Below are 12,719 nucleotides of genomic sequence, written 5' to 3' on the forward strand. Positions count from 1 at the left end.
ATTGTGACACGTTAGTTCAAGATTTGGTTCAAAGTTGCAGTGCCTACAACCTTCTACTGTAATGATACAAAAGTCTGCGCCATGCGGCGTCACCCTCGGGTTCGGCGACGCATCAATTAGTAAAGTACCGACACGTGCGAAAAGAAGATCAGAACTCAGAAGTTCACGTGAGGTGCAAGGTAAGTTAATGATGTCACATTGGCACCAAATTTCATCATAATTCTGCCCAACGCCGCCCTGGACGTGTCCCCTGATGGGAAGGGCATCAAACCCTTTCTTACCAAAATTTCACCCACTTTTTTGACGATTCTGCGATAGAGCTCAGACCCGCAACGCCGAGCGTTTAAATCACGTGGTTTTCATTTGAGTAGGCGAGGACAACTTTTCAGTCACACTGCCACTCAGAATAGACACGTAAAGGTCTTAAAGGGCGGATAGAGTGCGTCTATGAAATCACCATTTCCTTGGGAAACTGCTTCCACATATTTCGCTGTCGAAAATGCAGTTCGCTGTGCCATGAGGAACAGAACGAACTTCTTGTCAACCTTTGACATTGCTGACACCTTCGGAATGCTTCAGAGCTCCTGTAAGGGCTTCTTGGACCAGCAACCCCACTCTGGAGTGCAGTGCGACCGCAATTTTTTTCTCTGGTATTCAGTGTGAAATCATTAGGGAAAGTCCAAAACCATTGGACGACATGGTACTTATTCTTTTTCAGTTTTCCTCTGTCACGTTCTCCTTTGGTGTGACAATGAAGGCCGGCCGATGTGGCCGTGCGGTTCTAGGCGCTGCAGTCTGGAACCCCGTGACCGCTACGGTCGCAGGTTCGAGTCCTGCCTTGGGCATGGATGTGTGTGATGTTATTAGGTTAGTTCGGTTTAAGTAGTTCTAAGTTCTAGAGGACTGATGACCTCAGCAGTTAAGACCCATAATGCTCAGAGCCATTTGAACCATTTTTTGATCATGAAGTGGTGACAAATTGACACATGCATAAATAAAACGTCACGGGTCCCTCTAAGACCACTCAGTTCGGCAACGCCATCAGTGCCACCCGCCCATCTTCGTTGAGTACTATTGCACAGTAGAATACTAATTAATAGCAGTAATAAAATTATGTTGGAATCAACTGGAGAACACCCGTCGACTAAGCAAAAGTGGTGTAACCAATGTCAGCAATCGAGAGAAGTGAAGTGAAAACAGACAGTGCCTCATAGTGTGTGAAAGAGAGCGTCAGTAACACCTGATTCAGCACTTAGACTACAGTCCAGAGCAGATAGAACGCTCTCCTGTAATTGGGATAGGTGTAGTAACTTCACCTAGGGATGACACGAGAGTGCTTTTTAGACTGCAAACTTTGCGTGAAGGAACTATCTGAAGCTCAGAAGGTAATCATTAAGCCAGCCAAGAGTGGTGACAGGCTCAGAAAATGAGGCCACATTCGGTTACCAGTACGGAGGAATGACGTAATCGACTGCTATAAATGGTTCTGAGCACTATGGGACTGAACATCTGAGGTCATCAGTCCCCTACAACATACAACAACTTAAACCTAACTAACCTAAGAACATCACACACATCCATGCCCGAGGCAGGATTCGAACCTGCGACCGTAGCAGACGTGCGGTTCCAGACTGAAGCGCCTAGAACCTCTCGGTCACCGCGGCCGGAGACTGCTATAAATCCCTCGCCTTCCTTCCACTCGTACCGATTTAAGGTTAGCTGCACTATTTTAGTGGCAAAATTCTTATGTAAATACAACCAAGTGTCTATAGTCGCTGTCACGTTGGAGCCCACTGCTACGAGCTGCAGCCGTCCGGCTATGGAGTGTACTTCAGGTCTTCGATCTGCAGTCCTGCCGGTCACAGTGGTGACTGACTGAGAATGAGGGCTGGGGTGATCTTCCGTGGATAAAGAAACTATCTGCCCATCTACGACTTGTTCAGTTTGGGTGCAGGCCCGCTATGGCGCCACTTCTGGGCAGTACGAATACAACCTTACCGTTTGTATGCTGGGCTGCCCGTGTCGCTGTTGGGTCTTCCTCCTACACACTGCAGACAACGTCAGAGCATGTGCAAGAACATTCCTCACAGGGTGCTGTCGTGCTACCCTGCGCCTTCGTGCAACGGGCACGTGCAGAAGGAAGAAGACGGATCTATTGTGAAACTCTCGGAAATAAATATCCGTTAATCGAATGATGCCTCATTAGCGCCCAAGCACTCCACAAGACTCAATCACCGTACCTCCGCTCGTCTGCCCTGCACTCAAGTAGCCATATGTGGCCTCTGGCGTGCTTCTATAGCATCTCAAGAATGTACGATCCTTGTCATGAAACATGGTTAGCAGCCGGACGCTGCAGAGTTTATGTCCGCGCCGATCGTGACATGGGACAAATAAATTAGCGGCGCTCATTATACTCTGAGTCCAGCTATCTGTACAATCTTGTAACACTGTATGCTGTGCTAGTTCCTGGAGAAAGTCCTGTAATCTGTTCGAGATATTATGCTATTTGTACTCCCGTGGTTTAGCGGTAACCACTGCGTCGTCTGAATGGAACGTCTATCGCTCGAAACCGCAAGGTGCCTGAATTTTTATGGCGTCCTTCGCTGAAGTCCTAAGTACAATGGTAGCACATCTACAATGTATTTCACTTTCCGACCCACCGATAATAGCAGATGTGTCCAGTAACATATTGGCGAAAGATTTCCCGGCAGACTGTCTGCCTTTGAACGTCGCATGCATCAGACCACTCCAGAACCCATTTTCTGGCACTTGACAAGGCTGCCGTGGCGGAGCCGCCCATCTCCTCGCATACACCAGCTACCGCTCATTGGTTTGGCGATTATAAAATCCTTTGCTGTCGTTGAGTGATGCTCCACGTAAAACGTATGCGATTTCGCTGCCAGCGGTGTTGCCGCTGTGGTAACACTGGTTCCTGTCAGATTACCGAAGTTAAGCGCTGCCGGGTTAGGCTAGCACTTGGATGGGTGACCGTCCGGTCTGCCGAGTGCTGTTGGGAAGCTGGGTGCACTCAGCCCTTGTGAGGCAAACTGAGGAGCTAACTGATTCAGAAGTAACGGCTCCGGTCTCAGAAACTGACATATGGCTGGGAGAGCGGTGTGCTGACCACATGCCTCTCCATATCCGCATCCAGTGACGCCTGTGGGCGAGGATGAAACGGCGGCCGGTCGGTACAGTTGGTCCTTCATCGCCTGTTCGGGAGGATTTTATATTACACTAATATGCAAGACACGAATATGGCTCAGAAATAATTTTATACACAGCGAATTAATCAAATACCCCACTACGTTGTTTAACGCCACTATTAATGCTTTATATCTCGGTTCTTTTTATTTTAGAAGCGATTTTTGGTGCAATTTTTCGTGAGGAATTGGTATGTTCTCGTCAACCCACACTGAGTAACTGTGGTGCAATGACTTTTTCTGTCGTTGTTTGATTTATTATGGTAAATATTGGCGATAATCAGTGTGAATACAGTATAGTGCACGCTGTACAGTAATGAAGGCATACTGCGCATATTGACGTCCACGCATAGATTCATGGAGAATTTAACTTTGATCTAAAGTGATAATTAAGTTAATGAACTACACTTAAACTAACAAATTTGCCATTTTTTAAGCTTCCCAGAGTAGAAGGAAGTTGCTGAATCTGGTGTCAGCAAACGTCTGCACGGATGACTGATGCTATCATACAAATTTAGCACAGAGGAATTATATTCACTCCGTGGCTACTTGCCTAACATATCTGTCTTCGAAGTTCTTTATAGTAAAGAAGCTTGGTATTAACAAAGTTGGCATCTATGACCATTAACACAGCTTAACGAGTCGAGCTTGTGAGACGAAGTAATGTGTAAAGGTTTACTCAGATTTCTTCCAACAATTTGCAGCCCTATTCCGTAAAACGGAAGACAAGAACCTAAAGAGCAGTGGTCTGCACCGTGATTGAAACTGAGAACGGCCGGTGCCTTAGTAACACAACACGTGTTAAATCATTTTTTTTACCTGACCGTAAAAAATGAGTTTTTACGGTGAGGACAGGAGTGCGAAGAGGGCAGGGCTCACTACCCGAGACCTGACTCCGACGGCATAACCCCACCCACTACGACGGATGCGATGAGAAATGAATTAGGTCAAGGTAACTGCTATGGTATTTAATTTTTATTTTTATTTTTTATTAAATTATTTTCTATTTTCTTAGATGCATATCCACGAGACAAATGGGACAGCGTATCAGACCATTTCTAGGAAGCGTGAAGAACCATACGGTGGCCCGCGATATCGTGGCCAGACAAACAAAGGAACTAAAATTTTATTCCAGGAAAGAAATAGAACAACATGCAGTCAACCGTGCAGTTCCCCCTTCACACATTCAGGTCGTCGGTCTGGACATGGGGTACGCTGTGCCGTTCCATAATGATAATACACATGTCAAGAACGTAGGAGGTTGGATATTCCCCAACTACGTGGACGATTGTTGATCACACTCCTCAGATACTAAGGGTACGACAATATACGGGGAATGTTCGAGTGTACAGTGACCTTCCAGTGTACAGCACCAAAAATAAAATGTGGACTGTTGGTGACAACCGAAAAGATAGGCGATCTCCTGACGTCAGAAAATGGGGGAAAATGAGAAGTGTGTGAGAGAGGTAGGGGATTAGGGTGGACCGTTGCTGGTGGAGTGTCGAGATAGCATGCCAGTATACATTACGTTAGAAGCCAGAAATCGCATTTCTCAGTGCATGTAAGAGAGTACTCATTGGTGTCCTCACGTAGACGACATGCTAAGTGGCCATGTAGCCAGACCGATCCGGTACTGTCGTTGGTTGTTGGGAAACTTTCCACTGACAGTGTGGTACCAAAACGCTCTGATGTCACACAGAAGGAAAGGTGCATGGACAGACTTCCACACAATTGGACGTCTGGGCGTTGTCCCCACAACTTGTTGCAGAGGGTGTGCACCAACAACAACTTATAAAAAACGTTTGCCCGTGATGGTTGCATTGTCAGAAGTGTCATGTGCAGAAACAACTACCGAGCGAGGTGGCGCAGTGGTCAGCACACTGGACTTTCATTCTGGAGTAAGACGGTCCAGTCCCGCGTCCAGCCATTCTGATTTAGGTTTTCCATGATTTCCCTAAGTTGCTTCAGGCAAATGCTGGGATGGTTCCTTTGAAAAGGCATGGCCGACTTCCTTCCCAAATCCGATGAGTCCGATGACCTCGCTGTTTGGTCTCTTCCACCAAATCAACCCAACCCTACGTAAATAACTTCAATGAAATAAGTGGAAATGTGAGACAGCGATGGAGTAATGTGCGCCACGTCGATCTGTGGGGCAGGAGAGTCTGGGGTGAGGATTTCCAATATGCATTCTGTAAGGGATGGTGAAGGTTCTCGTTGACGACTGTGGTCTGCACGTGGGCAAAAACGAGGCCATCTTTTGAAGGAGACAGGGCGAGGATCTCTTATCAGATTTTGAAGATGGTGCCAGCCAAACCGAGGTACCCAAGGACCTATTGGAGCTGACGTCCCATGATCGATGGCAGATGGAGTACTTGGGCAGCATGGACCAATTCAGGCACCACGTCTGTGTTGACATAAGTCACTCTCTATAACGGGTTCGGGCTGCAAAGGAGTTTTTGCAAAGTGGTAATAGGTACACTGCAGCAGTCGACAGCATGTTTTCACTGTGATACGCTGTGTGGAGCCAGTAAAGTTGATACCTAGGTAACGGAGTGTTGTTGCAGTGAGCAATGATACATCTACATCTACATGACTACTCTGCAATTCACATTTAAGTGCTTGGCAGAGGGTTCATCGAACCACAATCATACTATCTCTCTACTATTCCACTCCCGAACAGCGAGCGGGAAAAACGAACACCTAAACCTTTCTGTTCGAGCTCTGATTTCTCTTATTTTATTTTGATGATCATTCCTACCTATGTAGGTTGGGCTCAACAAAATATTTTCGCATTCGGAAGAGAAAGTTGGTGACTGAAATTTCGTAAAAAGGTCTCGGCGCGACGAAAAACGTCTATGCTGTAATGACTTCCATCCCAACTCGTGTATCATATCTGCCACACTCTCTCCCCTATAACGTGATAATACAAAACGAGCTGCCCTTTTTGCACCCTTTCTATGTCCTCCGTCAATCCCACCTGGTAAGGATCCCACACCGCGCAGCAATATTCTAACAGAGGACGAACGAGTGTAGTGTAAGCTGTTTCTTTAGTGGACTTGTTGCATCTTCTAAGTGTCCTGCCAATGAAACGCAACCTTTGGCTCGCCTTCCCGACAATATTATCTATGTGGTCCTTCCAACTGAAGTTGTTCGTAATTTTAACACCCAGGTACTTAGTTGAATTGACAGCCTTGAGAATTGTACTATTTATAGAGTAATCGAATTCCAACGGATTTCTTTTGGAAGTCATGTGGATCATCTCACACTTTTCGTTATTTAGCGTCAACTGCCACCTGCCACACCATACAGCAATCTTTTCTAAATCGCTTTGCAGCTGATACTGGTTTTCGGATGACCTTACTAGACGGTAAATTACAGCATCATCTGCGAACAGTCTAAGAGAACTGCTCAGATTGTCACCCAGGTCATTTATATAGATCAGGAACAGTAGAGGACCCAGGACGCTTCCCTGGGGAACACCTGATATCACTTCAGTTTTACTCGATGATTTGCCGTCTATTACTACGAACTGCGACCTTCCTGACAGGAAATCACGAATCCAGTCGCACAACTGAGACGATACCCCATAGCTCCGCAGCTTGATTAGAAGTCGCTTGTGAGGAACGGTGTCAAAAGCTTTCCGGAAATCTAGAAATACGGAATCAACTTGAGATCCCCTGTCGATAGCGGCCTAATCTTAGAGTCCACATCCAATGTTCATGATCATCAATCTGAGGTGATTACCTGACGATTGTCCATAATGTTGGATCCATGCTACGGCATTGTGTACTTCTGTAGGCAAGCATGCAAAATATAGGAAATTGTCCACATAGGGTTGGCAGTGTAATGGTGTGACTGCACAATGTAAGTCCCATAAGACAGGGTAGGAAGCATATGATGAGAGGCTCAAGGCCAATTATATTGGACAGATGGCATCTCTGCCTGACCAAACCCCCACCAGGGATCAGTCCAGCTGTTCACTTGAACCATGGACATGGCACTGCAAAGTAAGTGGCGAATGGAGTCTATGAATGGTGGTGAGACACCCATGCATTCTGCCACTGAGAGGAGGAAATGGTGGCAGACCTGGTCGAAGATACTACTAAAATATATTTGTTCCACGCCCCTTTTGTGATCGTATCCGCCACACCTCGTCTGCTGTGGTCGCTACCATCAAGGATGTCGCAGATGAGCAGCTTAAGAACATCGTCGTATACCGCCCCCACCGCCAGTTCTTTCTGGTAAAAACATTGCTGATGATGAGCGAAGGCTGAGACCACCGCTGCTTCAGTGTTTTCATGGTGTCCAGTCTGTGCGATAAGGTTAGACGAAGAACGTCGTCTACGACGGGGGCGGACGTGATATGAAGCACGGATGGTGGCTCTCCATCAGTGGTGCCTTAATGGTGAAACCGCACCACCACGCCTCTCAGTTTGTTGCATTGAAGGGACAGAAGTTTGGCTTTGATGCGTTGGTGTTTGCGATGGACATCTAACGGTGGTGGGAGGACAACAAGTTCGAATAAGATGGTGAAATAATAGTGCATAGTATCCCGATGCCACGCCACCGCATCTCTGCAGCATTGGTTAAAGTCCCTTTTGGTTGTAGATTTCCCACAAGTCATCCACCACGTCAGCGTCGATGGGTACCAAGGGAGACGTTGCTCACAGGATGTCCCAGTAACAGCTACTTGTTTTGGACAAACTGGATCGTGAAGAAGAAAGATGTTGAGCTTCCAGGTACCTCGACAACGCCTAACTGATTGTGGCGGCAGGAGTAAAGGGCATGTGAACGAGCAATGGTCGGAAAAGGCCAGAGGCCACATTTTTGTGGAGGACACGCCCTCTCAATTGATTGCAGAAACATAAATTTGATTGAATCTGCTTGGTGAATGGCTTGTATGGTGGGTGTAACCAAAGGTGTTACAGAGTATGATCTCCCATGTGTCAATAAGATGAAAATCATCTACCAAGGCTGGACATGTTGAGTAGCCAGGAGCCTCATCCTTTGGATGGAGGAAACAGGTGAAATCGCCTCCTACGACATATCACCCCGCAAATAATGACGCTATTTCTTCTCAGTAGGACGTAGTTCGTTGGCGTCAGTGTGTCGAGCCTCATTGACGTATAAATTGGTGACCCAGGCATAAAATCGTGTGAGGACCATACCCTGTCTAGATGGCTGAATAGCCACATCTGCAACTGAGATGCTTTCCCAGACAAAGAGGCCACACCACACGTTATGTGGTTCCCCACTGAGAAAAATAACTCGAATCCGTAAGGAGTCGGAATTATAGTAAGACACACCTCTAGGAGAATGGAGAAATCAGCTTGTGGCGCTGTGAGTACGTCACGAAGGAGTTGCAACTTTGCTGTGTTTCTGACTATACTGGTATTGAGCGTTGCAAACTTGTATGTGAGGCGTGTTGGAGCTGAGAGTGGGTCTGCCGTTTGCAGAAGTGGTGGAGGATGGCATCGACAGACGTCACCACCATTTGTTCCCTGGTGTGGATGGAAGCTCTATTGTGTATCGGTGTAGGATTGTGGCAGCATCTGTGGTTGAGGTGCCGGTTCGTTCTCGACGTCGTCACTTCACGCCCGTATGTGGGGGTGACTGTGGTGTAGCCATTGTGATCTTCTGTGAAGAGAGCGAGTGTCTTGTGACGATTGCGAGGACAATGTGGACACAGCCCACGCGTCTGGCGGGGTAACATCCATAGTATTCAATGGCGCCAAGGTAATCGTCGAGCAAACGTAGCAAACGTTTTCGCCCCTGTAGCCGTCGGCTGACACTGTGATGTGAGTGCCTTTCGGCCGGGCTGGATCAGCGTCGTCGTTGGGAGGGGGGGGGGGGGGGGGGTTCAAATGGCGACCGTAGTTGTCTCACGGTTCCAGACAGACGCGCCTAGAACCGCACGGCCATACCGGCCGGCGCTTACTTTTATGTGGCTTGGTGGTACCCATGAGAGATACCGCTGGGATCACCCTACGAATAAAGACTGTTAAAATTAATAAAGTCCTGCTAATTGTCAAGCACTATTTTAATAATACAAATGAAAGATATTTCTTTCCCGCAGAATATAAGCCATACCATCAAGAGTAAAGTCAATAACAATAATGGTACGATTCGGTGCCTTTACGCAAATGCGACAAACAACGACGATTGTTTGCGAATGTCGATCAATCCACAGAGCTCGAAAACAGACACAACGTTAACACACAGTGTGTCAATTACAATCTGAGATGAGCTCAAACGTCCTAAGGCAAACTCGGTAGAAATTGCTGTACTTCGTACATCCTCTCACTGCTGGCAATCCTTGCGCTCCATTCTTTGGTTCGAAGCATGGTTACTGAAATGCATTCTAGTAACCTTAGTGTGAAGCCTCGCATCTGTTATTGCAGCCATTTTGTATCACATTTCAGCGTGAGCGTCTTCTACATGCTGTTTCACAAATTGTCCTAGTTCCGTGTGATATTTTATCATAGCACACAACTGGCATGAAATCGAAGTTTTCAATACTGCGCAAGACGCTGTCCCTACACTGCCGTTCCCTCTCCCCGCAAAACCTCTCAGAGGTGAACTCGCGAATACACTCTGTACATAACTTAGCGACCACCGCTACCATAGTTCTGCAGGTGTCGGAAAAACGCGATAGACATCGTGTCAATTCTCACTGCTGCAAGTCATTGAGTATTTGAAGGATCCAACAGGTTTAAATTAAATTCATACTCATTACTACAAATAAGTACCACATCTTTACTTGAGCGACTTTACAGTATGCTTTCAAGAAACCTTGTCACTTCCGTATGACATTTCTCCCATAGTAGACGAAACATATGTTATCAACTATGCTGCAAATATTGGTTGCACTATTTCAAGAGATTAAATTGAATCCATTCCTGCGACCGCGAACCCCCGAGCAAGACATAGCGACTCGCTTGGGAGTCGCGACCTTCACTTTGAAAAAGACTGCTATACAGCTTGCGCGACAAGGAATCCGTTCAACGACAGTAAAACTCATGACATCACAGTTATTCACAGTGTCTTGACGAAAACGTACGAATCCCTAATGAAAAATTGCATGATGAATTGTTTCTAAAAGAAAGAAACGAGATAAAAAAACATTAATAATAACATTACACAACCTAGTGAGGTATCCTGGTTGGATCCTGAAGTACACTCCTGGAAATGGAAAAAAGAACACATTGACACCGGTGTGTCACACCCACCATACTTGCTCCGGACACTACGAGAGGGCTGTACAAGCAATGATCACACGCACGGCACAGCGGACACACCAGGAACCGCGGTGTTGGCCGTCGAATGGCGCTAGCTGCGCAGCATTTGTGCACCGCCGCCGTCAGTGTCAGCCAGTTTGCCGTGGCATACGGAGCTCCATCGCAGTCTTTAACACTGGTAGCATGCCGCGACAGCGTGGACGTGAACCGTATGTGCAGTTGACGGACTTTGAGCGAGGGCGTATAGTGGGCATGCGGGAGGCCGGGTGGACGTACCGCCGAATTGCTCAACACGTGGGGCGTGAGGTCTCCACAGTACATCGATGATGTCGCCAGTGGTCGGCGGAAGGTGCACGTGCCCGTCGACCTGGGACCGGACCGCAGCGACGCACGGATGCACGCCAAGACCGTAGGATCCTACGCAGTGCCGTAGGGGACCGCACCGCCACTTCCCAGCAAATTAGGGACACTGTTGCTCCTGGGGTATCGGCGAGGACCATTCGCAACCGTCTCCATGAAGCTGGGCTACGGTCCCGCACACCGTTAGGCCGTCTTCCGCTCACGCCGCAACATCGTGCAGCCCGCCTCCAGTGGTGTCGCGACAGTCGTGAATGGAGGGACGAATGGAGACGTGTCGTCTTCAGCGATGAGAGTCGCTTCTGCCTTGGTGCCAATGATGGTCGTATGCGTGTTTGGCGCCGTGCAGGTGAGCGCCACAATCAGGACTGCATACGACCGAGGCACACAGGGCCAACACCAGGCATCGTGGTGTGGAGAGCGATCTCCTACACTGGCCGTACACCTCTGGTGACCGTCGAGGGAACACTGAATAGTGCACGGTACATCCAAACCGTCATCGAACCCATCGTTCTACCATTCCTAGACAGGCAAGGGAACTTGCTGTTCCAACAGGACAATGCACGTCCGCATGTATCCCGTGCCACCCAACGTGCTCTAGAAGGTGTAAGTCAACTACCCTGGCCAGCAAGATCTCCTGATCTGTCCCCCATTGAGCATGTTTGGGACTGGATGAAGCGTCGTGTCACGCGGTCTGCACGTCCAGCACGAACGCTGGTCCAACTGAGGCGCCAGGTGGAAATGTCATGGCAAGCCGTTACACAGGACTACATCCAGCATCTCTACGATCGTCTCCATGGGAGAATAGCAGCCTGCATTGCTGCGAAAGGTGGATATACACTGTACTAGTGCCGACATTGTGCATGCTCTGTTGCCTGTGTCTATGTGCCTGTGGTTCTGTCAGTGTGATCATGTGATGTATCTGACCCCAGGAATGTGTCAATAAAGTTTCCCCTTCCTGGGACAATGAATTCACGGTGTTCTTATTTCAATTTCCAGGAGTGTATAAACTTAATTGTGATCCATTGTAATACATAGAACTGTAACAGACACTTTTTTGAAATAGTTAATTCCATGAACAGATTTTCGAACCTTTTCAGGCTCATCTTCAGATATGTACTGGAAATTTCAAATACTATGTAATTTCCTGTACACCGTCTCAAGATGGGCCTGAAATTGTTCTAAAACCAGTTCATGAAATAAATCTCTTTCAAAAAAGTGACTGATTGCATTTTTACGCATTTACACTGACTACAGAGTCACGGGTTCTTAAACATCCGTTATTTTGAACGGTACTCATTACTTCCATGTATCGGCCGTGAAATGGAAATCATAGAAATTTTTTGTGGGGTATCATTCAACATCAGTAAAGCATTTTATACTCTCAAAGTGATGAGCACAGTGACGTCACGGCAGTTGCTGTCACGGTTTTGCGTGTCACCCTTGGGCAGCGACCATGCTAATATTTTCTGTATCGTTCCAATTTTAGTATACGTACATACAAAGCGAGTGCAATTGCATTCATACGATAGACTGTTTATCGCTAGACCACGGGCATAGATGCAGCGTCCCAAGTCGAACGGAAGACCAGAATTCCTCCAGGATCTGCCACAGTCTACATTCTTTTCAGATTGTGTAGATAGTTGGACTTAGAGTATAATCAGTGTAGCTAGTTTATTCGTCCCATGTCGCGATCGGCGCAGACGTACAGTCGGCGGTGACCAGCTGCCAGCCAGGTTCCATGTCAAAGTGTGTACCTGCACGGACAGAATTCGTAACGAGGACTGCAGAGGTCTGCAGACAGGCTATACTGCTGCTTTAGGCTATCAAGAATCTGAGGGGTGTCGAAGTGGTTGCCTATTTTTAAGGACGTAGAACTTTATCATAGGTTGTTTCTGTTCATGTACGTTTTTAATGTGCTTAA

At 47.3% G+C, this 12,719-nt stretch overlaps 1 non-coding gene across 1 annotated transcript; it reads right to left on the minus strand.

Moving 5' to 3' along the window:
* Positions 1-12,201: 12,201 nt before the first annotated feature.
* LOC126300057 (U6 spliceosomal RNA) lies at positions 12,202-12,308 on the minus strand. Its single transcript, XR_007552872.1, has one exon. It is a non-coding gene; the product is annotated as a U6 spliceosomal RNA (small nuclear RNA).
* Between the last annotated feature and the right edge of the window lie 411 nt (positions 12,309-12,719).

Source organism: Schistocerca gregaria, chromosome X (assembly GCF_023897955.1).
Source record: "Schistocerca gregaria isolate iqSchGreg1 chromosome X, iqSchGreg1.2, whole genome shotgun sequence".
Lineage (NCBI taxonomy): Eukaryota > Metazoa > Arthropoda > Insecta > Orthoptera > Acrididae > Schistocerca > Schistocerca gregaria.